Source organism: Callospermophilus lateralis, chromosome 18 (assembly GCF_048772815.1).
Source record: "Callospermophilus lateralis isolate mCalLat2 chromosome 18, mCalLat2.hap1, whole genome shotgun sequence".
Taxonomy (NCBI): domain Eukaryota; kingdom Metazoa; phylum Chordata; class Mammalia; order Rodentia; family Sciuridae; genus Callospermophilus; species Callospermophilus lateralis.
In genome coordinates this window covers 29,341,361-29,367,866 of record NC_135322.1, presented here as the reverse complement: position 1 = coordinate 29,367,866, position 26,506 = coordinate 29,341,361, and positions in this window count along the sequence as shown.

Sequence of the window (26,506 nt, the reverse complement as noted above, 5' to 3'; positions counted from 1 at the left end):
TTGTGTTAATGTAAGTGTTAGGGTTAGTATTAGTATTAGGTTTAGGTTTAGGGTTAGGGTTAGGGTTAGGTTTAGCATTAGAGTTTTTGTTAGGGTTGTAATTAGGTTTATGTTTAATGCTAAAGTTTGAGTTAGAGTTAGTGTTATGTTTAGGTTTAGGGTTAGTGTGAGGTTTAGGGTTAGGTTTTGGGTTAGGTTTTGGGTTATTGTTACGGTTATACTTAGGGATAGCTTTATCTTTAGGTGAGGGTTAGGTTTAGGGTTAGGGTTAATGTTAGGATTAGGGTTAGCTTTAGGGTTAGGGTTAGTCATGGGTTTAGTTTTAGCATTAGGTTTAGTGTTAGGGTTATGTTGAGGGTTATGTTTATGATTAGGGTTATAGTGAGGCTTAGGTTTATTGATAGGGTTAGTTTTAGGGTTATGGTTATGGTTATGTTATGAATCGGTTTAGGATTAGGGTTACGGTTAGGGTTAACGTTACTGTTAGGTTTAGAGTTAGGTTTAGAGTTAGAGTTAGTTATAGACTTAGCGTTGGGGTAAGAGTTATTGTTAACATTTGGGTTAGGATTAGTGTTAGGTTCAGTGTTAGCTTTACGGTTAGGGTTAGGTAAGTTTTAGGGTTACGGTTATATAAGGGTTAGGGTTATGGTTTGTGTTAGAATTAGGGTTAGAATTATTCTTAGGTTCAGAGTTAGAGTAAGGATTAGATTATGGTTACTGTTAATGTTAGTGTTAAATTTTGTGTTAGGGTTACTGTTAGGGTGAGTGTTAGGATTAGGTTTAGGGTGAAGGTTAGGGATTGAATTAGGGTTAGGGTTAGTGTTAAGGTTAGGGTTAGGATTAAGTTTAGGGTTACTGTTATGGTTAACGTAAAGGTTAGGATTAGGGTTAGGATTAGATTTAGTGTTCACATTAGTGTTAGTGTTAGGGCTGGGGTTAGGTTTGTGTTAGGGTTAGATTTAGGTTAATTATAATGTTAGGGTTAGGAATAGGTTAGAGTTACTATTAGGGTTAGGGTTAGGTTTATGTTTATGGTTAGGGTTATGTTTAGTGTTATGGTTAGGATAATGGTTAGGTTTATTGTTAGTGTGAGGGTTATGGTTAGGATCAGTGTTATGGTAAGGTGTAGGCTAAGGGTTTGTGTTAGGATTAGTGTTACGTTTATGGTTAGGTTTAGGGTTAGTGTTAGCTTTAGTGTTAGGTTTAGGGTTATATAGGTTTAGGCTTAGTGTAAGGTTTGTGTAAGGGTTAGGGTTATTTTTAATGTTAGGGTTACAGATAAGATTAGGGTTATATTTAGGGTTAGACTTAGGGTTAAGTTTAGTATTAGGATTTTGATTAGGTTTAGAGGTTACAGTTAATTTTAGTGCTAGGGTTAGGGGTAGTGTTAGGGTTAGTGTTAGGTTTAGGGTTAAAGTTTAGGTTAGGGTTATTGTCATGTTGGGGTTATGATTAGGGTTAGAATTAGTGATAAGATTAGGATTGGAGTTAGGTTTATTGTTAGGTTTAGGTTTAGGGTTAGGGGTAGTATTACGCTTGGTGTGTTAAAGTTAGTATTATTGTTTGTGTTAGGTTTAGTGTTAGGGTTAGGGTTATACTTAGGGTTCATGTTAGATTTAGGGTTATGGTTTGCATTGGGGTTAGTGTTATGGATAGGTTAAGTTTTAGGGTTAGGTTTAGAATTAGGTTTAGGGTTAGTTACAGTGTTAGGATTAGGGTTAGGGTTACATTTAGGTTTATGGTTAGTTATGTTTTCTCTTAGGGTTAATGTTATGATTAAGGTTAGAGTTAGGGTTAGTGTTTGGGTTATGGTAAGGTTTAGGGATAGTTTAAGAATTAGTGTTAGGTTAGGGTTAGGGTTAAGGTTAGGGTTAGGGTTTGTTTTAGGGTAAGATTTAGGGTAACTTTAGGTTAGGTTTACAGGTAGGATTAGGGTTAAGGTCATGATTATTGTTATTGTTAGTTTTTGAGTTAGGGTTAAGGTTGCCTTAGGGTTAGTGTTAGGTTTAGGGTTTGTGTTAGGTTTAGGGTTAGTGTTAGGGTTTGTGTTAGTGTTAGGGTTTTTGTTAAATTTAGGGTTACTGGTAGGAATAGGGTTAGGTTTATGGTTAGTGTTAGGTTTATTTGGGGAGTTAGGTTTAGGGTTAGGTTTAGTTTTAGGGTTTGGGTTAATTTTTTTTTAGGTTTAGGATTAGGTTTAGTGGAAGTTTTAGGGTTACCTTTAGGATTAGGGTTAGTGTTAGGATTAGTGTTAGTGTCAGGGTTTGCATTAGGGTTAGTTTTAGGGTTAGTTTTATGGTTAGGTTAGGGGTAGTGTTAAATTTTCTGCTAGGGTTAGAGTGATGGTTACTTTTAGTGTTAGGGTTAGTTTTATGCTTAGGTTTTGTGTTAGGTATAGTGTTAGGGTTAGGGTTAGGTTTAGTGATATGGTAAGGGTTAAGGTTTGACATATTGTTAGGGTGAGAGTTAGAGTTAAAATTAATGTCATGGTTTGCTTAGTGTTAGGGTTAGTGTTAGGGTTAGGGTTAGGTATAGTGTTAGGTTTAGGAATATGTTTAATGTTAGTGTTAGGATTAGCATTAGGTTTAGGTTTAGTGTTAGGGTTACGGTTAGAGTTAGGGTTAGGGTTAATGTTTGGGTTAGGGTTTGGTTTAGTGTTAGGCTACAAGTTAGGGTGTAAGTTAAGGTTAGGTTTTGCGTTAGGGTTAGGGTTAGGGTTAGGGTTTGGTTTAGGTTTGAGTTAGGGTTAGGGTTACGGTTTTTGTTTGAGTTTGTGTTATGGTTATTGTTAGGTTTAGGATTAGTGATAATGTTAGGGTTAGGTTTAGGGTACAGTTATGTTTAGAGTAAAAGTTAGGGATAGGTTTAGTGTTAGGGTTAGTTTTAGTTTTAGTGTTAAGGTTATTGTTAAGATTAGGCTTAGGGATAGGATTACTGTAAGTGTTAGGATTATGGTTAGTGTTACTGTGTTAGGTGTAGGTTTAGGTTTAGGATTAGGATTTGTGTTAGAGTTAGGATTAGGTTTGTGGTTAAGTTCGCGTTTTTTTTTTTTTTTTTTGGTTGTTCAAAATATTACAAAGCTATTTACAAAGCATCTTTCATACATTAGATTCAAATGGGTTATGAACTCCCATTTTTACCCCAAATACAGATTGCAGAATCACATCGGTTACACATCCACATTTTTACATAATGCCATATTAGTAACTGTTGTATTCTGCTACCTTTCCTATCCTCTACTATCCCCCCTCTCCTACCCTACCATATTCTCTCTCTACCCCAACTATTGTAATTCATTTCTCTCCTTGTTTTTTTCCCAGTCCCCTAACCACCTCTTATATGTGATTTTGTATAACAATAAGGGTCTCCTTCCATTTTCATGCAATTTCCCTTTTCTCTCCCTTTCCCTCCCACCTCATGTCTCTGTTTAATATAAATCTTTTCTTCCTGATCTTCCTCCCTGCTCTGTTCTTAGTTGCTCTCATTATATCAAAGAAGACATTTGACATTTGTTTTTTAGGGATTGGCTAGCTTCACTTAGTATAATCTGCTCTAATGCCATCCATTTCCCTGCAAATTTCATGATTTTGTCATTTTTAGTGCTGCGTAATACTTCATTGTGTATAAATTCCACATATTTTTTATCCATTCATTATTGAAGGGCATCTATGTTGGTTCCACAGTCTAGCTATTGTAAATTGTGCTGCTATGAACATTGATGTGGCAGTATCCTTGTAGTACACTCTTTTATGGTCTTCAGGGAATAGTCCGAGAAGTGCACTAGCTGGATCAAATAGAGGTTCCATTCCCAGCTTTCCCAGGAATCTCCATACTGCTTTTCAAATTAGCCACACCAATTTGCAGTCCCACCAGCAACGTATAAGAATACCCTTTTCCCCACATCCTTGCCAGCACTTGTTGTTGTTTGACTTCATAATGGCTGCCAATCTTACTGGAGTGAGATGGTATCTTAGGGTGGTTTTGATTTGCATTTCTCCGACTGCTAGAGATGGTGAGCATTATTTCATGTACTTGTTGATTGATTGTATGTCCTCCTCTGAGAAGTGTCTGTTCAGGTCCTTGGCCCATTTGTTGATTGGGTTATTTGTTATCTTATTGTTTATTTTTTTGAGTTCTTTGTATACTCTGGATATTAGGGGTCTATCTGAAGTGTGAGGAGTAAAAATTTGTTCCCATGATGTAGGCTCCCTATTTACCTCTCTTATTGTTTCTCTTGCTGAGAAAAAACTTTTTAGTTTAAGTAATTCCCATTTTTTGATTCTTGTTATTAACTCTTTTGCTATGGGTGTCCTATTAAGGAATTTGGAGCCTGACCCCACAATATGTAGATCGGAGCCAAGTTTTTCTTCTATCAGGTGCAAAGTCTCTGATTGGATATCAAGCTCCTTGATCAATTTTGAGTTAACTTTTGTGCAAGGCGAGAGAAGGGGATTCAGTTTCATTTTGTTGCATATGGATTTCCAGTTTTCCCAGCACCATTTGTTGAAGATGCTATCCTTTCTTTATTGCATGCTTTTAGCCACTTTATCAAATATAAGATAGTTGTAACTTAGTGGATTAGTCTCTGTGTCCTCTATTCTGTCACATTGCTCCACCCGCCTGTTTTGGTACCAGTACCATGCTGTTTTTGTTACTATTGCTCTGTAGTATAGTTTGAAATCTGGTATCACTATGCCGCCTGATTCACACTTCCTGCTTAGAGTTGCTTTTGCTATTCTGGGTCTTTTATTTTTCCACATGAATTTCATGATTACTTTATCTATTTCTACAAGAAATGCCATTAGGAATTTAATTGGTATTGCATTCAACCTATAGAGAACTTTTGGTGATATTGCCATTTTGATGAAGTTAGTTCTGCCTATCCATGAACAGGCAATATTTTTCGATCTTCTAAGATTTTATTCAATTTCTCTCTTTAGGGTTCTGTTGTTTTCATTGTATAAATCTTTCACCTCTTTTGTTAGGTTGATTCCCAAGTATTTTTTTTTTTTTTGAGGATATTGTGAATTGGGTGTTTTTCCTCATTTCAGTTTCAGAAGTTTTGTCGCTGATATACAGAAATGCCTTTGATTTATGGGTGTTGATTTTATATCCTGCCACTTTGCTGAATTCATTTATTAGTTATAGTAGTGTTTTTGTAGACCCTTTCAGGTCTTCTAGGTATAGAATCATGTCGTTCGAAAATAGTGATAATTTAAGTTCTTCTTTTCCTATTTTTATGCCTTTAATTTCTTTCGTCTAATTGCTCTGGCCAGTGTTTTGAGAACTATATTGAATAGAAGTGGTGATACAGGGCATCCGTGTCTTGTTTCAGATTTTAGAGGGAATGCCTTCAATTTTTCTCGATTCAGAATGATGCTAGCCTGAGGCCTAGCATAGATAGCTTTTACAATGTTGAGGTATGTTCCTGTTATCCCTACTTTTTCTTCTTATCTTTAAGTCTATTGATGTGGTGAATAACATTTATTGATTTCCGTACATTGAACCATCCTTGCATCCAAGGTATGAATCCTAATTGATCATGGTGCACAATTTTTTTGATGCGTTTTTGTATCCGATTCGGCAGAATTTTATTGAGGATTTTTGCATCTAGGTTCATTAGAAATATTGGTCTGTAGTTTTCTTTCTTTGAGGTGTCTTTGTCTGGTTTCAGAATCAGGGTGATGTTGGCCTCATAGAATGAATTTGGGAGAGCTCCCTCTTTTTCTATTTTCTGAAATAACTTGAAAATTATTGGTATTAATTCTTCTTTAAATGTTTTGTAAAACTCCGCTGTATACCCATCCAGTCCTGGGCTTTTCTTCTTTAGTAGTCTTTTGATTGATTCTTCTATTTCATCCATTGATATTGCTCTGTTGAAATTGTGTGTATCCTCCTGACTCAGTCTGGGCAAATCATATGACTTAAGAAATATATTGATGTCTTCACTGTCTTCTATTTTATTGGAATATAGGTTTTCAAAATAATTCCTAATTATCTTCTGTATTTCTGTAGTATCTGTTGTGATGTTGCCTTTTTCATCCCATATGTTATTAATTTGGGTTTTCTCTCTTCTTCTCTTCATTAGCATGGCTAAGGGTCTGTCAATATTATTTATTTTTTTGAAGAACTAACTTTTATTTTTGTCAATTTTTCAGTAATTTCCTTTGTTTCAATTTCGTTGATTTCCACTTTGATTTTAATTATTTCTTGCCTTCTGCTACATTTGCTGTTGTTTTGCTCTTTCTTTTCTAGGGCTTTGAGATGAAGTGTGAGCTCATTTATTTGTTGTTTTTTTTTTTTTTCTTTTTTGAGGAATGACCTCCAGGCGATGAATTTCCCTCTTAAAACTGCTTTCATTGTGTCCCATAGATTCCTATATGTTTTGTCTGTATTTTCATTTATCTCTAAGAAATTTTTGATTTTCTTCTTTTATGTCTTCTGTAACCCATTGATCATTCAGTGACATATTGTTCAATTTCCATGTGATGTAGGATTTTTCCTTCCTTCTATTATCATTGATTTCCAGTTTCATTCCATTATGATCAGATCAAATGCATGGTATTATCTCCACCCCTTTATATTTACTGAGGGTTGACCTATGGCATAATATATGGTCTACTTTTGAGAAGGATCCATGTGCTGCTGAGAAAAAAGTATATCCAGTTGATGATGGTTGATATATTCTATACATGTCAGTTAAGTCTAGGTTATTGATTGTGATATTGAGTTCTATAGTTTCTTTATTCAACTTTTGTTTGGAGGATCTGTTCAATGGTGAGAGAGGTGTGTTGATGTCACCCATAATTATTGTGTTGTGGTCTATTTGATTCTTGAACTTGATGAAAGTTTGTTTTATGAACGTCATGGCACGATTATTTAGTGCATAAATATAGATAATTGTTATGTCTTGTTGGTGAATGGTTCCTTTTAACAGTATATAATGTCCTTCCTTATCCATTTTGATTAACTTAGTCTTGAAGTCGATTTTAATTGATATGAGGATGGCCACCCCTGCTTGCTTACAAGAACCGTGTTCATGGTATATTTTTAACCAACCTTTAACCTTCAGCCTGTGTATGTCTTTTCCAATCAGATGTGTCTCCTGGAGGCAGCATATTGTTGGATTTGTTTTTTTAATCCATGTTACCAGCCTATGTCGCTTTATTGGAGAGTTTAAGCCATTAACATTTAGAGTTACTTTTGATATATGGTTTGTACTTCCATCCATGTTTGATTATTTATCTTTTTTTTAATTTAGTTTGTTTCTCCATGATTAGCTTTCCCCCTGCCCTCTGTTTTTACTGAGGCACTTCCCACTGTTGGTTTTGGTTACTGTTTTTCATTTCTCCCTCATGTAGTGTTTTGCTCAAGATGCTTTGCAATGCTGGTTTTCTGGCTACAAATTCTTTTAACTTTTGTTTATCATGAAATATTTTTATTTCGTTGTCGTACCTAAAGCTTAATTTTGCTGGATACAAAATTCTTGGCTGGCATTTATTGTCTTTCAGTGTTTGAAATACTTTGTTCCAGGATCTTCTCGCTTTCAGCATCTGTGATAAAAAATCCGTTGTTAACCTTATTGGTTTACTCCTGAATGTAATCTGCCTCCTTTCTCTTGTAGCTTTTAATATTTTCTCTTTGTTCTGAATATTGGATATCTTCATAACATTGTGTCTTGGTGTTGGTCTACTGTGATTTTGTATGCTCAGTGTCCTGTATGCATCTACAATTTGTATATCCGTTTCCTTTTTTATTTCTGGAAAGTTTTCTATAATTATTTCATTCTGCAGGTTGCTCATTCCCTTGATTTGAACCTCTATAACTTTCTCTATCCCGATGACTCTTAAGTTTGGATTTTTTATGTTATCCCATATCTCTTGGATGTTTTTCTCATGATTTTTTTACCAGCCTTTCTGAGTTGGCTAGACTCTTTTCAAGATGATATATTTTGTCTTCATTATCTGACTTTCTGTCTTCTACTTGCTCCACTCTGTTATTGATACTCTCATTTGAGTTTTTAATTTGGTTTATATTTTCCTTCATTTCTAGAATTATTGTTTGATTTTTTTATTATCTCTATCTCCTGATAAAATATGCCTATTTGCTTCTTTTATCTGTTTATGCAATTCATTTTCAATGTGTTCTTTCACTGTTTGAATTTGCTTTCTCATATCCTCTTTAAGGTTCCATTCCATCTGTCTAAGTTATTCCTTGAGTTCTTTATTTGACCTTTTTTCTGATGCCTCCAGGTCCTCCTGAATATTTAGGCTGTCCTACATTGTTTGTACTCCTTTTCTTCCTTGCTTTTTCATGCTGCTCAGGTTACCTCTTGTTTTGTTTGACTGCTGAGTTACTGTTTACTCCTATTAATTTATTTGATGCTGTCACTGCCGGTTTCAATAAAGTTATCTCCTCTGCTGCATTCTGGTGACGTCGGTTCTCTGCCATGGTGGTATCCCATGCAAATGGCCACAGTTCGTTCCCTTTGCCAGGTGACCAATGCAACGGGTGGGTCCTGACTGGCTCTCCCAAGCCCCGTCTCAATCCTATGGCCCTAAGTTTGCGTTTTGGGTAAGAGTTAGAGTGAATTTTACTGTTAGGATTAGGGTTGGGGTTATTGTAATGGTTAGGGTATGGGTTCGGTTAGGTTTAGTGTTGGTGTTACGGTTATTGTTAGGGTTAGAATAGGGTTAGGGTTAGTGTTAGTGTTACATATAGGGCTTGATTTATGGTTAGTGTCAGGGTTAGGTTAGGCTTTGGGTTCATATTAGGCTTAGGTTTAGTCATAGTATGAGGGTTAGGGTTAGGGTTAGTGCTAGAGTTAATATACGGTTAGGGTTAGGGTTAGTGTTAAGTTTAAGATTATAATTACAGTTAGAATTAGTTTTAGGGTTAGAGTTAGGATAAGTGTTTGTTTTAGGTTTAAATGTAGGATTAGCATTAGGTTTAGGTTTATAATTAGAATTTGGGTTAGAATAAGGATTATGTTTAGGTTTAGGGTAAGGTTAGTATTAGTGTTAGGTTTAGGGATTGTTTTAGGGTTAGATTAAAATTAGGGTTAGGTTTAGTATTAAGGTTACTTTTAGGGTTAGGGTTAAGGTTAGGTTAGGGTAAGGATTTCTCTTAGGGTTAGATTTAGGGTTAGCTTTAGTGTTAGGTTTAGTGTTAGAGTTAGGGTTAAGTTTAATCTCAGGGTTAGGTGTGTGGGTTAGGTTTAGGATTAAAGATTGGTTAGGATCAGGATTAGGGTTAGGTTAAGATTAGATTATGGTTAGGTTTAGGTTTTTTATGAGGGTGAGGGTTAGTGATAGGGTTGGGGTTGAGGTTAGGGCTAGGGTTCGGGTTACAGTTATGGTTAGGATTAGCTTTAGGGTTTGTGTTAGGGTTAGAGTTAGTGTTAGGGTTAAGGTTTGTGTTAGGGTCGTGGGTAGGGTTAGGATAATGGTTAAAGATAAAAAATGTTCTGGATTTAGGTTTAGGTTTAGAGTAAGTGTTAGAGTTAGGGTTACGTTTACCCTTAGGGTTAGTGTTAGGATTAGGCTTAGTGTAAATCTTAGTGTTCGGTTTAGGGTTAGAATTAGGTTTAGGGTTAGTGCTAGGTTTAGATTTATGTTTAGGTTTAGGGCTAGGCTTACTTTTCAGATTAGGGTTAGGGTTAGGTTAAGGTTTTGGCTTAGGGTTTAGCTTTGGGTTAGGTTTAGTGTTAGGGTTACAGTTAGTGTTAAGGTTATGATAAGTGTATTTTTTAGGTGTTAATTTAGGGTTAGCGTTAGGTTTAGTGTTACAATTAAGATTTGGGCTATAATAAACATTATGCTCAGGGTTAGGATAAGGTTAGGATAAGTGTTATGTTTATGATTTGTGTTTGGATTAGATTTAAATTAGGGTTAGGGTTAGTGTTAAGGTTAGTTTTAAGGTTAGCGTTAGGGTAAGGATTTCTGTTAGGGTTAGATGTAGGGTTAGGTTTAGTGTTAGGTTTAGGGTTAGAGTTAGGGTTTAGTTTAATTTTAGGGTTAGATGTGGCTTAGGTTTAGGGTTAAGGATAGGTTAGGATTATAATTTGGGTTAGGTTAGGGTTAGGATTATGGTTAGGTTTTTGGTTTGTGTTAGGGTGAGGGTTAGAGATAGTGTTGGGGTTAAAGTTAGGTTTAGGGATCGGTTTACAGTTATGGTTAGGATTAGCTTTAGGATTTGTGTTAGGGTTAGTGTTAGGGTTAGGGTTTGTCTTAGGGTTAGGGGTAGTGTTAGGATTAGGCTTATAGATAGGAAAATTGTTAAATTTAGGGGTTAGGGTTAGAGTTAGTGTTAGTGTTAGGGTTACATTTCCCATTAGGGTTAGTGTTAGGATTAGGGTTTGTGTAAGTGTTAGTGTTAGGTTTAGGATTACAGTTAGGTGTAGGGTTAGTGGTAGGGTTGGATTTATGTTTAAGGTTAGGTTTAGGCTTAGTTTTCAGGTAAGGGTTAGGGTTAGGTTAAGGTTTAGGTTTAGGGTTTAGGTTAGTGTTAGGTTTAGTGTTAGAGTTAGGGTTAGGAATGGGGTTAGCGTAAGTGTTAGGCTTTGTGTTAGCATTAGGGTTAGTGTTAGTGTTAGGGTTACAGTTAGGATTAGGGTTAGGTTTAGGGTTAGAATTAGGTTTAGTTTTAGGGTTAGGGTTAGAGTTTGTGTTAGGTTTAGTGTTAGGTTAAGGGGTTGTTTTAGGGTTAGGTTTAGTGTTAGGTTTAGGGATATGTACAATTTTAGGTTTAGATTTAGGGTTATACTTAGTATTAGGGTTAGTGTAATGGTTAGTGTTAGGGATAGGGTTAGGTTTAGGGTTTGTGTTAGGTTTCATGGTTGTGTTAGGTTTAGGTTTAGGATAGGGTTAGGGTTAGTGTTAGGGTTAGGGATAGTGTTAGGTTTAGGGTTAGAGTTAGGGTTAAGGTTAGGTTTAGTTTTACAGTTAGTGTAAGGGTAAAGGTTAGGGTTAAGTTTAGGTTTTTTTATGCATTAGGGTAAGGTTTAGAGTTAGTGTTAAGATTAGTGTTAGGGTTAGGGTTTGTGTTAGGTTTACGGTTAGGGTTAGGTTTAGGATAAGTAACAGGTTTACTGTTATGTTGAGGGTTAGTTTTAAGGTTAGGGTTATAGCTACAGTTAGATTTAGAGTTAGATTTACGGTTACTGTAATGGTTAGATTTAGTGTTAGAGTCAAGGTTAGAATTTGAGTTTTGTTAGGGTCAGTATTAGGGTGAGGGTTGGGCTTAGATTTAGGGTTAGGTTAGGGTTAGGGTTAGGGTAAGTGTTTGTGTTAGGGTTAGATTTAGGGTTAGGAATAGGGTTAGTTTTAGGGTTTGGGTTAGGTTTAGGGTTTAAGTATGTTTTAGGGTCAGGGTTAGAGTTATGGTTATGGTTAGGGTTATAGTTAAATTCAGGTTAGTTTTAGGGTAGGGTAGGTTAGGTTTCTGTTAGTGTTAGGGTTTGTGTTAAGTTTAGGGTTAGTGTTATTTTTAAAATTAGGGTTAGTGTCAAATTAGGGTTAGGGTTATGATTAGTGTTAGGGTTTGTGTTAGGTTTAGTGTTAGTGTTATGGTTAGGATTAGATTTAAAGTAAGGGTTAGTGTTAGGGTGAGATTTAGAGTTAGAATTAGGGTTTCTGTTATCGTTAGGGTTTGCATTAGTTTTAAATTTATGAATATAATTAGGACTAGATTAAGTTTTAGGGTTAGGGTTAGTATTAGTGTGAGGGTTATGGATAAATTTAGTGTTAGGTTTTGGGTTAGATTTCAGGTGAATGTTAGTGTTAGCTGTAGGGTTAGGGTTATTTTTAGGGTTAGTTTTCGGGTTCAGGTTAAATTTAGGGTTAGGGCTAGGGTGATTTTTATGGTTAGGATTTGGGTTAGATTTTGGCTTAGTGTTACTGTTAGGGTTTAGTTTAGGGTTAGTTGTAGGTTAGGAAAGGGGTTAGGGTTTGTGTTAGGGCTAGTATTAGGTTTAGGGATAGTGTTATTCTTAGAGTTATGGTTAGGATTAGTGTTTTGATTTGGTCAGGGTAAGTGTTAAGGTAAGTGTTTGGTTTAAGTTTATTGTGACGTTTAGAGTACATTTTAGGGTTAGGGTTAGGGTTAGTGTTTGGTTAAGATAAGTGTTGTGTTAGGGTTAGATTTAGGGTTAGCGTTAGGGTTAGGGTTAGAGATAGGGTTATGTTTTATTTTAGCATTAGGGTATTGTTAGGTTTAGGGGTAGGTATAGGGTAGGCTTAGGCTTAAGGATAGGATAGGGTTAGGGTTATTGTTAGTGTTACGCATTGTGTTCGGTTTAGGGTTAGGTTTAGGGTTAGCATTACAATTAGGGTTAGAATTAGGTTTAGGATTAGTGTTACAATTAGGGTTAGGGTTAGCGTTAGTGTTAGATTTAGGCTTATGGTTAGGTTTAGGGTTGGGGTTTGATTTAATGTTTGGGTTAGGGTTTATATTACGGTTAGTGTTAAATTTAGGTTTAGGCTTAGTTATGAAAAGGCTTAGAGCTAAATTTAGGGTTTATGGTTTGGGTTAGTGTTAGGGTTAGGGTTAGTGTTAGTGTTAGTTTTAGAGTTAGGGTTAGGGTGAATGTTAGGATTCGGGTTAGGTGTATTGTTATGGTTTGTGTTCGAATTTTGGTTAGGGTTAGGGTAAGTTTTAGGGTTAGGTTTATTGTTGGTGTTGGCATTATTGTAAGGGTTGGAGTAAGTGTTGTGGTTTTTTGTTAGGGTTAAGGAGTGGGTTCGGATTATGGTTAGGTTTAGTTTCAGGGTTAGATATAGGGTTAGGTTTATGGTTAGTGTCTGGGTTTGCATTAGGGTTAGAGTTAGGGTTAGTGTTACGATTAATGTTAGGTTTAAGTTTAGAGTTAGGGTTAGTGTAAGGGTTAAGGTAAGTGATAGACTTAGTGTTAGGATTAAGATTAGGGTTAAAGTTAGAATTAGGGTTAGTGATAGGGTTAAAGTTAGGATTAGAGTAATGGTTTGTGTTAGGATTATGGTAATGGTTAGGTTTAATGTTACGGTTAGTGTTAGTTTTTTTTTTTTTTTTAGGTTTAGGATAAGTGTTCAAGTTAGGTTAAGGTTTTAAGTTTTGGTAATGGTTAGGTTTTGGTTTAGTGTTAGAGTTAGGGATAGAGTTAGGGTTAAGTTTCGTGTTAAGGCTAGGGTTTGGTTTAAGTTTAGGGTTAAAGTTAGTGTTAGGGTTAGTGTTAGGGTTTATATTAGGGTTAGAGTAAGTTAGTGTTGGAATTAAGGTTACATTTAGGATTAGGGTTTGTGTTAGGGTTCTGGATAGGGGTAAGGTTTAAGTTATGGTTATGATTCGGGTTAGGGTTAGTGTTAGGGTTAGTGTGAGGTTAGGGTTAGGATTAGGGTTAGGGTTTTTTTAGGGTTAGATTTAGGATAAGGTTTAGGGTTAGGTTTAGAGTTAGTGTTAGGTTAGGGTTAGGGTTAGGGTTAAGGTTTGTTTTGGGTTAGGTTTAGGGTTAGTGTTAGTTTTACGGTTAGGGTTTGTGTTAGATTTAGAGTTAGGTTAAGGTTGAGGGTTATGGTTAGGTGTAGGGTTATTTTTTAGGTTAGGTTTAGGGTTAGAGATAGGTTTAGTGTTAGGGTTTTGGTTAGGGTTAGCGTTATTGATACTGTTAGGGTTAGGGATAGGGTTTAACAATTAGGATTAGTGTTAAGGTTAGGTTTTGATTAAGGGTTACTCTTAGGTTGAGTGTTTGAGTTTGTGTTAGGATTATGGTTAATGTTAGGTTTTGGGTTACACATAAGATGAGGGGTTAGGTTTAGGGTTAAGGTTTAGGTTTAGGGTTAGTGTTAATGTTAGGGTTAGGGTTAGTGTTAGCAATAGGGTTAGGGCTTATTTTAGGGTTAGTGTTAGTGTTAGGGTTAGGGTTAGTGTTAGGGTGAGGGTTAGGTTTAAGATTAGTATTATGGTACATGTTAGAATTAGGGTTAGGGTAAATGTTTGGGTTAGGTTTAGTTTTAGATTTAGGGTGAGTTTTAGAGTTCAGTATAAGGTTAGGGTTAGTTTTAGTGTTTCTGGTCGTGTTAGGGTTAGTGTTTTTGTTATGTTTAGTCTTAGGTTTAGGATTTGTGTTAGTGTTACGTGTTCGGGTTAGGGTTAAGATTCGGTCACTGATAGGGTTAATGTAAGTTTTATGGTTATGGTTAGTGTTAGGGTAAGTGTTAGGGTTACAGATTGTTTACAGTTAGAATTAGTATTAGGGTTAGTGTTAGGGATAGCGTTAGTGTAAGCATTAGGCTTAGAGTTATGATTAGCGTTAGATTTAGAGACAGGTTTGGGGTTTGTGTTAGGTTTAGTGTTAGGGTTAGTGATAGAGTTAGTGTTAGGTATAGAGTTAGGGTTAGGTTTAGTGTTAGCGTAAGGGTAACAGTTAGGGTTAGTGTTAGGGATTGAGTTAGGGTTAGGGTTCAAAATAGTGTATGGGTTGGGTTAAATTTAGGACAGGATTTGTTTTAGGGTTAGGTTTATAGTTATGGTTGGGTTATGATTTGATTTAAGGTTAGGGTTTGGGTTAGGATTAGAGTTAGGGTTAAGGGTAGAGTTAGGGTTTAGCTAGGGTTAGGTTAAGGATTAGGGTTAGTGTTAGTGTTAGGGTTAGGCTTAGTGTTAAATTTAGGGTTAGTGTTAGGTTGAGGGTTAGGATTATGTTTAGGGTTCTTGATAGGGTTAGGGTTAGGTTTAGGTTTAGTATTAGGTAAGGGTTATGGTTATTTTTAGAGTACTGGTTAGGGTTAAGTTCAAAGTTTATTTTAGATTTAGGGTGAGAATCAGGGTTAGGGATCGGATTAGAGTTAAGGTTAGTTTAAGAGTTGAAAATAGGGTTAGAATTAGGGTTAGTGTTACGGTCAGTGTTAGGGTTAGGGTTATGGTTTGTGTTAGGTTGAGAGTTAGGATTAGGGTTTTGCTTAGGGTTAGAGTCTGGGTTATTTTTGGATTAGAGTTAGATTTAAGGTTAGGGTTAGAATTAGTTTTAGGGATAAGGGAAGGGTTAGGGTTAGGTCTAGATTTAGGGTTAGTGTTAGTGTTAGGGTTAAAGTTAGATTTAGTGTTAGGTTTAGGGTTAGAGTTATGATTAGGGTTAATGATAGGGTTAGGTTAGGTTTATGGTTAATAATAGTTAAGGGTTAGTGTTATTGTTAGGGTACTAGTAAGGTTTAGGTTTAGGGTTAGTTTGATAATTTGGGTGTGGTTCTGGGTTAGGGATTGGGTTAGGGTTAGGGTTAGGGTAGGGTAAGAGTTAAACTTAGGGTTATTGTTAGTTTTAGTGACAGGGTTAGGTTTAGGGTTAGTTTTAGGCTTAGGGTTATGGTTTGTGTTAGGTTGAGGGTTAGGATTATGGTTTGGTTTAGGGTTAAATTTAGAGTTATTGTTTGATTAGGTTTAGAGTTAGGTTAGTGTTAGGGTTAAGAACAGGTTTAGGCTAAGGATTAGGGTTAGGGTTATGGTTAGGGTTCGGGTAAGTGTAAGGCTTAGGGTTAGGAGTTGGGTTAGTTATAGTGTTAGGGTAAGTGTAAGTTTTAGTGTTCGTTGTATGGGTGTGGTTAGGGTTTCTGTTAGGGTTAGGGTTAGAGTTAGGGTAGGGTTTGTGTTAGATTTAGGGTTAGGGTTAAGTTATTGTTAATGTTATGGTTAGGGTTAGGGTTAGTGTTAGGGTGAGAATTAGGGTTAGGTTAATGGTTAGTGTTAGTGTTAGAGTTAGGGTTCAAGTAATGGTTAGGGTTAGGTGTATTGTTAGAGTTAGGGTTAGTCTTAGTGTTAGGTTTACGGTTAGGAATAGGTTTAAAATTAGTGTTAGAGTTAGTCTTAGGGTTAGGGTTACAGTTTGGGATAGGATTAAGATTAAGATTAGTGTTAGGTTTAGGGTTAGGGATAGGATTAGTGTTAGTGTACGGGTTAGGGTTAGGGTTAGGTAAGGGTAAGGGTTAAGGTTAGGTTGGGTAGGGATTTTGGGGGTTATGATTTGTGTTACGTTCAGGGTTAATTTTAGGGTTTGTGTTAGGTTTAGGTTTAGGTTGTCATTTTGTTTTACGGTTACTGTTAGGGTTAGAGTTAGGGTTTTTGTTAGGGTTAGGGCTAGGTTCAGTGTTAGGGTTAGATGTAAGTTTTGGGTTAGGGTTAGGGATAGGATTAGTGTTTCGCTTAGAGTTAGAGTTAGGTTTAGAATTTGTGTTAGGGTTAGGGTTAGAGATTGTGTTAGAAATAGGTTAGGTTTATTGTGAGGTTTAGAGTAAGGGTTAGCTTTACAATTACAGTTAGGATTAGAGTTATGTATAGGATTATGGTTATGGTTAGTGTTAGGTTTACGATTAGGGTTAGGGTTAGTTCTAGTGTTTTGGTTAGGATTAGGTTTAGGATTAGTGTTCATGTTATGGTTAGGGTTAGAATTAGTGTTAGAATTAGAGTTAGGTTTAGTGTTAGTGTTAGGTTTAGGATTAGGTATAGTTGTGGGGTTAGTGTTAGTGTTAGAGTTTTGGTTAAGTTTATTGTTAGATTTAGGGTTAGGGTTCATGTTAGAGTAAGGTTTAGGCAAGGGTTAGGATTAGTGTTAGGGTTTGGGTTAGGGTTATAGTAAGGTTTAAAGTTAGGGTTAGGTTTAGTGTTAGGGGTTGGGTTAAGTTTAGGTTTCCAGTTAGGGTTAGGGTTAGTGTCAGAGTTAGGGTTAGGGTTAGGTTTATGGATAGTGTTAGTGTTAGGGTTAGGGTTAGTGTTATGGTTTGTGTTAGGTTTAGGGTTAGGGTTAGGATTTGTATTATGCTTAGGTTTAGGGTTATGGTGGGATTAAGGGTTAGTGTTAGGTTTAGTGTTAGGTTTAAGGGTAGGGTTAGTATTAGTGTTAGGGTTAAGCATAAGGTTAGTGTCAGTGTTAGCGATAAGGGTAGAGTTACTGTTTGTGTTAGTGTTAGGGTTAGGTTTAGTGTTAGTTTCAGGATTAGGGTTAGTGTTAAAATTAGGGTTAGTGTAAGGTTTAGGATTAGGGCTAGTGATAGGATTAGCATCTTGTTTAAGGTTACCGTTAAGGTTAGTTTAAGTTTAGTGTTTGGGTTAGTGTTAAAGTTAGGCTTAGTTTTAGGTAAGGATTAGGGTTAGGGTTAGGTTAGGGTTAAGATTATGGTTTTGGTTAGGGTTTGTTTTAGGGTTAAATTTAGGATTAGAGACAAGGTAAATATTAGAATTAGGGTTACGGTTACTGTTATGGTTAGGTTTGTGTTAGATTTAGGTTTAGTGTTAGTGTATATGAAAGGGATATGGTTAGGGTTAGTGTTAAGTTTATGGTTTGGGTTAGGGTTAGGTTTAGTATTTGGTTTAGGGTTAGATTTAGGATTAGTGTTAGTGTTAGTGATTGCGTAGAGTTAGTGTTATGTTTAGTGTTAGGTTTAGGTTAAGGTTACAGTTATGGTTCGGTTAAGATTGTAGTGAGGTTTATGGTTAGGTTTAGGTTTCGTGTTAAGGTAAGGGTTAGGGTTAGCTTAGGGTTAGGGTTAGGTTTTGATTCATATATGGGTAGGTTTAGTGTTAGTGTTAAGTTTAGGTATAGCGTTAGGTTTAGACATAGGGTTAGGGTAACAGTTATGGTTAAGGTTAGTGATAGGATTAGAATTAGGGTTTGTTTAGAGTTAGGGTTAGGGTTCGGTTTAGGGTTAGGGTTAGTGTCAGGGGTAGGTCTAGGGTTAGGTTTAGGGTTACGATTAGGATTAAGGTTTAGGGTTAGTGTTTGGTATCAGGTTAAAGTTCGTATTAAGGTTAGGTTTAGGGTTTGTGTTAGGGTTAGGGTTAGGATTTGGGTTAGTGATAGGTTTAGTGTTAGTTTTTGGGTTAAGTTTAAGATTAGGTTTAGTGTTAGGGTTCAGTTTAGTGTTAATTTAGTGTTAGGATTAGTTAGTGTTAGGGATATGATTAAGTTTACATTTTACGTTATGGTTAGTTTAGGTTTAGGATTAGGGTTAGGGTTTCAATTAGTTTTAGGGTTAGTGTTAGTGTTAGGAATAGTGTTAGGGTTAGAATTAGTGTTAGAGTTAGAGTTAGGTTCTGCATTAGGATAAGATTTAGGTTTAGGTTTAGGGTTATTATTAGAGTTGGTGTTAGGGTTAGGGTAAGGGTTAGGGTGAGTGTTAGGTTTAGGGTTATGTTTAGTGTTAGGATTAGTTTTAAGTTAGGATCTGGGACAATGTTTGAATTAGTGTTAGGGTTGGAGTTAGTTTTGGGTTTAGGGTTCCTGTTAAAGACAGGGTTAGAGTTAGTTTTAGGTTCGTGTTAGGGTCAGGATTAGAGTTTTTGATAGGGTTAGGATCAGGGTTAGTGGCAGTTTTAGGTTTAGGGTTAGTGTTAGGATTAGTGTTAGGGTTAACGTTAGTGTTTGATTTAGCATTATAATTAGGTATGGTGTTAGGGTTAGGATAATGGTTAATGTCAGGTTTAGAGTTAGCTTTAATTTTAACGTAAGGTTTAGGGTTAAGTATAGGGTTAGGGTTAGGATTAGTATTAGTGTTAGGGTTAGGGTTCTGTTTAAGTTTCAGGTTAGGGTTCGGGTTGATGTTATTGTTAGGCTTAGGGTAACTGTTAGGGTTATGTAAGGTTTAGGGTTAGTTTCAGTTAGTGTTATTGTTAAAATTAGGGTTAGGTTTAGGGTTAGGATTATGATAAGTGTTAGGTTTCAGGTTAGGGTTAGGGTTAGTGTTAGGTTTAGGTTTAGGTTAGGTTTATGGTTACTGTTAAGTTTAGGGTAAGGATTAGGTTTACAGTAAGGGTTAGGATTAGAGTGAGGGTTAGAGTTTGGGTTATGGTTAGTGTAAGGTTTAGGACTAGGTTTAGGGTTACGGTTAGATTTAGTGTTAGAGTTAGCATTTGGGTTATGTTTATGGTTAAGTTAATTATTAGAGTTAGGGTTAGGTTTAGGATTAAGGTTAGTGTTAGTTTAGTGTTAGTGTTATTGTTCAAATAAGTTTAGGGTTACGGTTATGGTTAGGGTTAGGGTTTGTGTTATGTTTAAAGTTAAGTTAGAGTTAGGGTTAGTGTAAGGGTTAATGTTAGGATTAAAGTTAGGGTTAGGTTTAGTGTTAGTGTTAGGGTTAGGGTTAAGGTAGGGTTAGGGTTTGTGTTATAGTTAAAAATAAGGTAGAGTTAGGTTTAGTGTAAGGGTTAATGATAGGGTTAGGGTTAGGGTTAGGTTTAGTGTTACTGTTAGGGTTAGGGTTAAGGTAAGGTTTAGTGTTAGGGTAAGGGATGTGATTAGAGTTAGTGTTACTGTTAGGGTTAGGTTTTTGGTGAGTGTTAGGCTTACTGTTAGGGTTAGGTTTAAGTTCAGTGTTAGGTTAGGTTTAGTGTTATGATTAGGATTAGGGTTAGGGTTGGGTTTACGGTAAATTTTCAGTTAGGGTGAGGTTTAGGTTAGGGTTAGTGTTAGTGTTAGGGTTAGGGATGGGGTTAGGTTTTGGGTTAGGCTTAGGGTTAGGGTTAGGGTTAGGTTTACTTAGGGTTACTGTTAGGGTTAGTGTATGTGTTAGGATTAGGTTTAGGATTAGGTTTATGTTTAGAATTAGGGTTAGTTTTAGGGTTAGAATTAGGGTTATGATTTGCATTAGCGTTAGGGTAAGGTTAGGGTTAGTGTTAGTGTTAGGGTTACGATTAGGGTTATCGTTATTGTTAGGGTTAGGATTAGAATTATGGTTAGGTTTTGGTTAGGCTTACTGTAGTGTTAGGGTTAGGTTTAGGAATAGTGTTAGGGTTAGGAATTCGTTAAGAGATAGTGTTATGGTTAGGGTTAATTTTAGATTTAGTGTTACATTGAGCAATAAGTTTTGGCTTAGTGTTATGTTACTTTTTAGGGTTAGGTTTAGTTTAAATGTAAGGGATAGGATTAGGGTGACTGTTATTTTTAGGGTTTGGGTTACTGTTAGGTTTAGTTTTATGTTTTGGTTTAGATTTTGTATTAGTGTTAGGGTTAGGGTAAGGGTTTTTGTTAGGGTAAGGGTTAAGTTTAGGTTTTGTGTTTTGGTTAGGTTACGGGTTATCCTTATGGTTAGTATTAGGGTTATTGTTAGTGTTAGTTTTAAAGTTATTTTTAGGGTTAAGGTTAGTGTTGAGGTTACTGTTAGGGTTAGGGTTAGGTTTATGTTTAGTGTAAGTTTTAGTTTTATTGTTAGGGTTAGATTTAGGTTTTGGGTTAGATTTAAGCTTTTTGTTTAGAAATATGGTTAGGGTTAGTGTTAGGGTTAGAATTAGTTTTAGTGATAGGCTTAGGGTTAAATTTAAGTTTAGGCTTAGTATTAGTGTTAGATTTATATTTGGGCTTAGGATTAGGAATTGTGTTAGGGTTAGAGATAGGTATATTTAGTGTTTCAAACATGGTTAAAGTTAGGTTTAGTGTTATGTTTAGGGTTAGGATTACGGTATGCATTACGGTCAGTATAAGGGTTAGTGTTAGAGTTAATTTTGGGTTCTGGTTAGTGTTAGGTTTATGGTTATTTTTCGGGTTAGTGTTAGGGATAGTGTTATGGTTAGTATTAGATTTAGGGTTAACTTTTAAATTAGGTTTAGGGTTAGTGTTAGTATTAGGTTTAGGATTAGTGTTAGGGTTAGGGTTTGGGTTAGGGAAGGAATTGGGTTAGGGTTACATTAGGGTTAGATAAGGGTTAGGGTTATGGTTTGGACAGGAATAGGGTTAGGGTCAAGTTTAGAGTTAATGTTATGGTTAGGGTTAGGTTTAGGTTTAGTGTTAGGTTACTGTTAGTTTAGGGTTAGTGTTATGGTTAGGGTTAGATTTAGGTATAGTGTCAGGGTTAGTGTCAGTGTTTGTGTTAGGATTAGGATTAGGGTTTGTGTTATGGTCACCTTTAGTGTTACAATTAGAGACATTTTTAAGTTTAGGATTAGTGTTTGGGTAAGGTTTGGAGTTAGGTTTAGGGTTTGTGTTAGAGTTACATTTAGGTTTATTGTTAGGGTTATGTTTAGGTTCAAGATTAGGGTTAGGGTGAGTTCTAACGTTAGGGTTAGAATTAGGGTTACGGTAAGTGTTGCAGTTATGGTAAGGATTAGTGTTTGGGTTATGGTTAGGGTTAGGATTATTGTTAGGTTAGTATTATATTTATGGTTAGGGTAAGTGTTTGGGTAGGGTTAATATTAAAGTTAGGTTTAGTGTTAGAGATAGTGTTAGGGTTTGGGTTAAGTTAGGGTTAGCAAGGGGTTCATATTAGGGTTATATAAGAGTTATTGTTAGCTTTAGGATAAATTTTATGCTTAGGTAAGGTTTAGGGTTAGGATTAGGTTTAGGGTTGTGTTTGGGATTAGGGTTTAGTTTAGTTTTAGAGTCAGGGTCAATTTTAGGTTTAGGTTTATGGTTAGGGTTAGTGATAGGGTTAGTTCAGGTTTAGAGTTATGGTTAGTGTTAGTGTTAGTGTTAGGGTTAGGGTTAGAGTTATTGTTAGGGTTAGGATTAGGTTTAGGTTTAGGATGAGTGGTAGTGTTTAGGGTAAAGGATAGGGTTACGGTTTTGTTTAGTTTTAGGTTTAGTTTTAGGTTTTGTGTAAGTGTTAGGGTTATGGTTGGTGTTAGATTAATGTTTAAGGTTGGGGTTTGGGTTAGGGTAGGGTTAGGGTAGTGTTAGTTTTAGGGTTTGGTATAGGTTCAGTGTTTTGTTTTAGGGCAAGTGTTAGATTTAGGGTTTCTGTTAGAGTTAGTGATAAGATTATGTTTAGGGTTATGGTTAGGATCAGAGTTAGAATGAGCCTTAGGCTAACGTATAGGGTTAGTTTTAGGGTTACGGGTAGAATAATGTTAGTATTAGTGTTAGGGTTAGTGTTAGGGTTAGGTTAAGTGTTAGGGTTTTTGTTAGGTTTAGGGTTAATGTGAAATTTAGGGTTAGTGTTATGTTTAGTGTATGTGTTAGTGTTTGTGTTAGGGTTAAAGTTAAGGATAGTGTTAGAGATATGTTTAGGGGTACATTTACGTTAGGTTTAGGACTACAATTTGTGTTATGGTGGGGTTAGGGTTTGGTTAATATTAGGGTTAGGGTTATGGTTATTGTTAAGGTTAATTTTGGAGTTAGGGTTAGGGTTAGAGTTCGGGATAGGGTTAGGGTTAGTTTTAGAAATAGCCATAGGTTTAGGGTTTTGGTTTGTGTTAGGTTAGTGTTAGGTAAGAATTATGGATTGTGTGAAGTTAATGTTTAGGTTTAGGTTTCCTTTAAGGGTTAGTGTTAAAATATAGGTTTAATGTTAGGGTTAGGATTTGGGTTAGTGTTACTTTTAGGGTTATGTTTAGGTTTAGGATTAGTGTTTGTGTTAGTGTTATCCATAGGTTTTGGGTTTGTGTTAAGTTTAGAGTTAGGGTTAGTGTTACAGTTAGGGTTCTGGTTACGAAGAGTGTTAGAATTACAGTTACGGTTATGGTTAGAGGCATAGGGTTATTGTTAGAGTTATGGTTAGGGTTACCGTAGGTTAGGTTTAGTGTTAGGGTGAGAGTTAGTGTTAGTGTTAGGATTAGGTTTAGGGTTAGGGTTAGTGACAAAGTCAGTGCTGGGATTAGGGTTAGTGTTAGATTAGGTTTAGGGTTAGTGTTAGGGTTAGTATTTGTGTTAGGGTTAGGTTACAGTTAGGTAAGTGTTAGCGTTAGTGTTAGATTATAGTTAGGGTTGTTTTGCTCTAGGGTTTGTTTTAGGTTTATGGTTAGTTTTAGGGTTAGAAAAACGTTAGGTTGAGGATTAGGGTTAGCATTAGGGTTAGTGTAAGGTTTAGGGTTAAGGCTAGTTTTAGGTTTAGTGTTAGGGTTATGGTTACTTTTAGGGTTAGGGTTAGGGTTAGTGTTAGGGTTAGTGATAGGTTTATGATTACAGTTAGGATTTGTGTTTGGGTTAGGTTTAGCGTTAGTGTTAGGGTTAGGTTTAGGGTTAGGGTTCGAGTTAGGATTAGAGTTACGTTTAAGTTTATGATTAGTTTTTGCATTAGTTTTAAACTTAGATTTAGGGTTAATATAGGGCTAGAGTTAGGGTTAGTGTTACGGTTATGGTTAGGGTTATGGTGAGCCTTAGGGTTAGTGTTAGGTTAGGGTTAGGGTTAGGGATAGTTTAAGTGTGTTAAGTTAGGGTTAGGTTTAGGGTTAATGTTAGAGTAAGTGTTAGGGTTAGGTATAGCGTTATTGTTAGGATTAGGTTTAGGTTTAGGTTTAGGATTAGCATTAGTGTTTGAGTTAAATTTACTGTTAGGTATAGGGTTTGTGTTGGGTTTAGTTTTAGGGTTTGTGTTAGGATTAGATTTAGGTTTAGTGTTAGGATTAGGGCTAAGGTTAGTGTTAGGGTTAGGTTTAGGGTTAGGGTTAGGTTAAGGTTAGGGTGATTATAAGGGTTAGGCTCAGGGTTGGGTTTAGGTATACGGATAGAGTTAGAGTTAGTGTTAGTGATATGTTGGGGATAGGGTTAGATTAAAGGTTAGGGATAGGGTTATGATTGGTGTTAGGTTTAAAGTTAGGGTTAGTTTTATGGTTAGGATGAGATTTAGGTTTAGGGTTAGGGTTTGTGTTAGGTTAAGGGTTAGGTTAAGGGTTAAGGTAAGTTTTAGGGTAAGTAATAAGGTAAGGTTTAGGGTAAGGTTTAGGGTTAGGTTTAGTGTTAGGGTTAGGGTTAGGATTTGTCTTAGGGTTATGGTTAGGATTATTTTTAACTTTCTGCTTAGGGTTAGGATTATGGTTAGGTTTAGGGTTGGGGTTAGATGAGTTATTGTTCAGATAGGGTTAGGGTTAGGGTTAGGGTTAGTGTTAGAGTTAGGTTTAGGATTAGGTTTAGGTTAGTGTTAGGGTTAGGTTTAAAGTTAGCGTTATGGTAATAGTTAGGTTTAGGTTTAGTGTTAGGATTAGGGTTAGGTTTAGGGTTAGCTTATGGTTAGAATTAGAGCGAGGGTTAGATTTAGGCTTTGAATTAGGGTTATTGTTAGGGTTAGTGTTGGTTTTTGGGTTATGGTTAGTTTGATGGTTAGGGTAGGGTTAGAGTTAAAGTTAGGGGTAGTGTTAGTGTTGGTATTAGGGTTGTTGTTAGGTTTTGAGATAGGTTTAGGATTATGTTTTTTGTTAGGATTAGGGTTATGTTTAGTGTTAGGGTTATGGTTAGGGTTAGGATTAGGGTAAAATTATGGTTTACAGTTAGGGTTAGAGTTAGTGTTAGATTTACGGTTAGGGCTAGGTTTAGTGTCAGGGTTAGGGTTTAGGTAAGTGTTCACTTTAAACTTATGGTTTGTGTTGGGGTTAGAGTTAGGGTTAGGGTTAGGGTTGTGATTAAGTTTAGGATGAATGTTAGAGTTACTTTTAGGGTAAGGTTTAGGTTAGGGTTAGGGTTAGGATTAGGGTTAATGTTAGGGTTAGCATAAGTGTTAGGGTTAAGATTAGTTTTAATGTTAGGGTTAGAGTGAGTTAAATTAGGGTTAGGGTTAGATTTATGGTTCAATTTAGGATTAAAGTTAAGATTCCTTTTAGTTTGATGTTTAGAGTTATGGTTAGGTTTAGGGTTAATGTTAGGTTTAGGTTTAGGGTTAAGGTTATATTTAGTGTTAGGGATAGGCTTAGGGTTAGTGATAGTGTTAGAGTTAGCGTTAGGGGTTGATTTAGGATTAGGATTAACTTAGGGTTAGGGTTAGGAATAGAATTAGTGTTAGGGTTAGGGTAAGGTTTAGGGTTAAGATTAGTGTTAGGGTTAGGGTTAGGTTTTGGGTTAAATTAGGGTTAGGGTTATAATTTGGTTCATTTTAGAGTTAACATTAGGGATTTTTTAGGTTTAGGTTTAGGGTAAGTGTTAGGGTTAGGTTTATGGTTAGGGTTCTATTTAAGTGCTAGGTTTAGGGTTATTGTTAGTGTTAGAATTACATTTAGGGTTAGTTTTATGGTTAGGATTATGTTTAGGTTTAGGGTTAGGGTTAGTGTTTGGGTTTGAGTTATATTTCGTGTTAGGGTTAGTATTAGAGTTAGTGTTAGGACTAGCATCAGGATAACTATTAGGGTTAGTGTTACATTTAGGATAAAGTTTAGAGTTAGGTTTAATGTTTGGGTTAGGGATAGTATTACATTTAGGGTAAGCATTACAGTAAGGATTAGGGTTATTTTCAGGGTAAGGGTTAGCTTCAGGGATTCGATTGGGGTTGTGGTTAGGGTTAGGGTTAGTGTTAGTTTAAGTTTAGTGTTTAGTTTAGGGTTGGGTTAGGGTAAGTGTTACGAAGAGAGTTAGTGTCATGGTTGTGTTCAGGTTAGGATTAGGGTAAGGGTTCGTGTTAGGTATAGTGATAGGGTTAGTGTTAGGTTTTGGTTTAGAGTGAGGGTTAGATTTAGGGTTAGGGTTAAGGTTAGGTATAGTGTTAGTTAGGAAAGTGTCAGGTTTAGGGTTAGAATTAGGGTTAGGTTTAGGTTTACTGTAAGGGTTATGGTTATGGTTAATTTAGAGTTAGGTTTAGGGTTACAGTTAGGGTTCCTGTTAGATTTAGCGTTAGTGTTCAAGTTTGTGTTAAGTTTAGGTTTTGGGTTAGGGTTAGCATTACTGTTTGGGTTAGGGTTATAGTTAAGATTACAGTTAGTGTTTGAATTAGGGTTAGTATTAATTTAGCATTAGTGTTCGGGAGCGGGTTAGGGTTAGGGTTTGGGTGAGGGTTAGGGTTAGGTTATGTAAGGGTTAGTTTTAGAGTTAAAATAGGTATAGAATAATGGTTTGTGTTAGGGTTTGTTTTACTACTAGGGTTAGGGATAGGGTGAGGGTAAGGATGAGGGTTAGGTTTAGGGTTAGTTTTTGGATTAGGGCTAGGTTATTGTTAGGGTTAGGGTTAGGGTTATGTTTAGGTAAGTGTTAGTTTTAGGGTTAGGGTTACATAAGGATCAGATTTAGGTTTAAATTTAGGGTTAGGGTTAGTTTTAGCATTAGAGTTTGGGTTAAAATTAGTGTTAGCATTAGGGTTATCATTTGTGATAGGGTTAGAATTAGGTTTAGGGTTTGTGATAGGGTTAGGGGTACAGATAGTTTTATGGTTAGTATTAGGTTAAGGTTCTTGTTAGGTTTAGAGTTTACGTTAGGGTTAGGATTAGTGTTTGGGTTAGTGTTAGAGTTAGGTTTAAGGATAGTGTTAGAATTAGGGTTAAGGTTGGTGTTAGGGCCAGGGTTAGGGTTAAGGTGAGGCTTTGGGTTAATGTTAATATAGGATTAGGGTTAGGTTTAGAGTAAGTGTTAGGGTTAGGTTAAGGTTTAGGTTTGGTATTTTTGTTAGATTTAGGGTTAGGGTTAGGTTTAGGGTTAGGGTTAGTGTTAGGGCATTGTTAGGGTTAAGATTAGTGTTAGGTTTAGAATTTGGGTTAGGGTTAGGGTTAGTGTAGGGTTATGTTAGGCTTAAGGGTTAGTATTAAGATTTGGGTTAGAATTAGAGTTAGGGTTAGGGTTAGGGTTAGGTTAGGGTTAGATTTATGGTTTAAGTTAGGTTTTTTGGTACGGTTAAAATTAGTGTTACATTATGGTTAGGTTTAG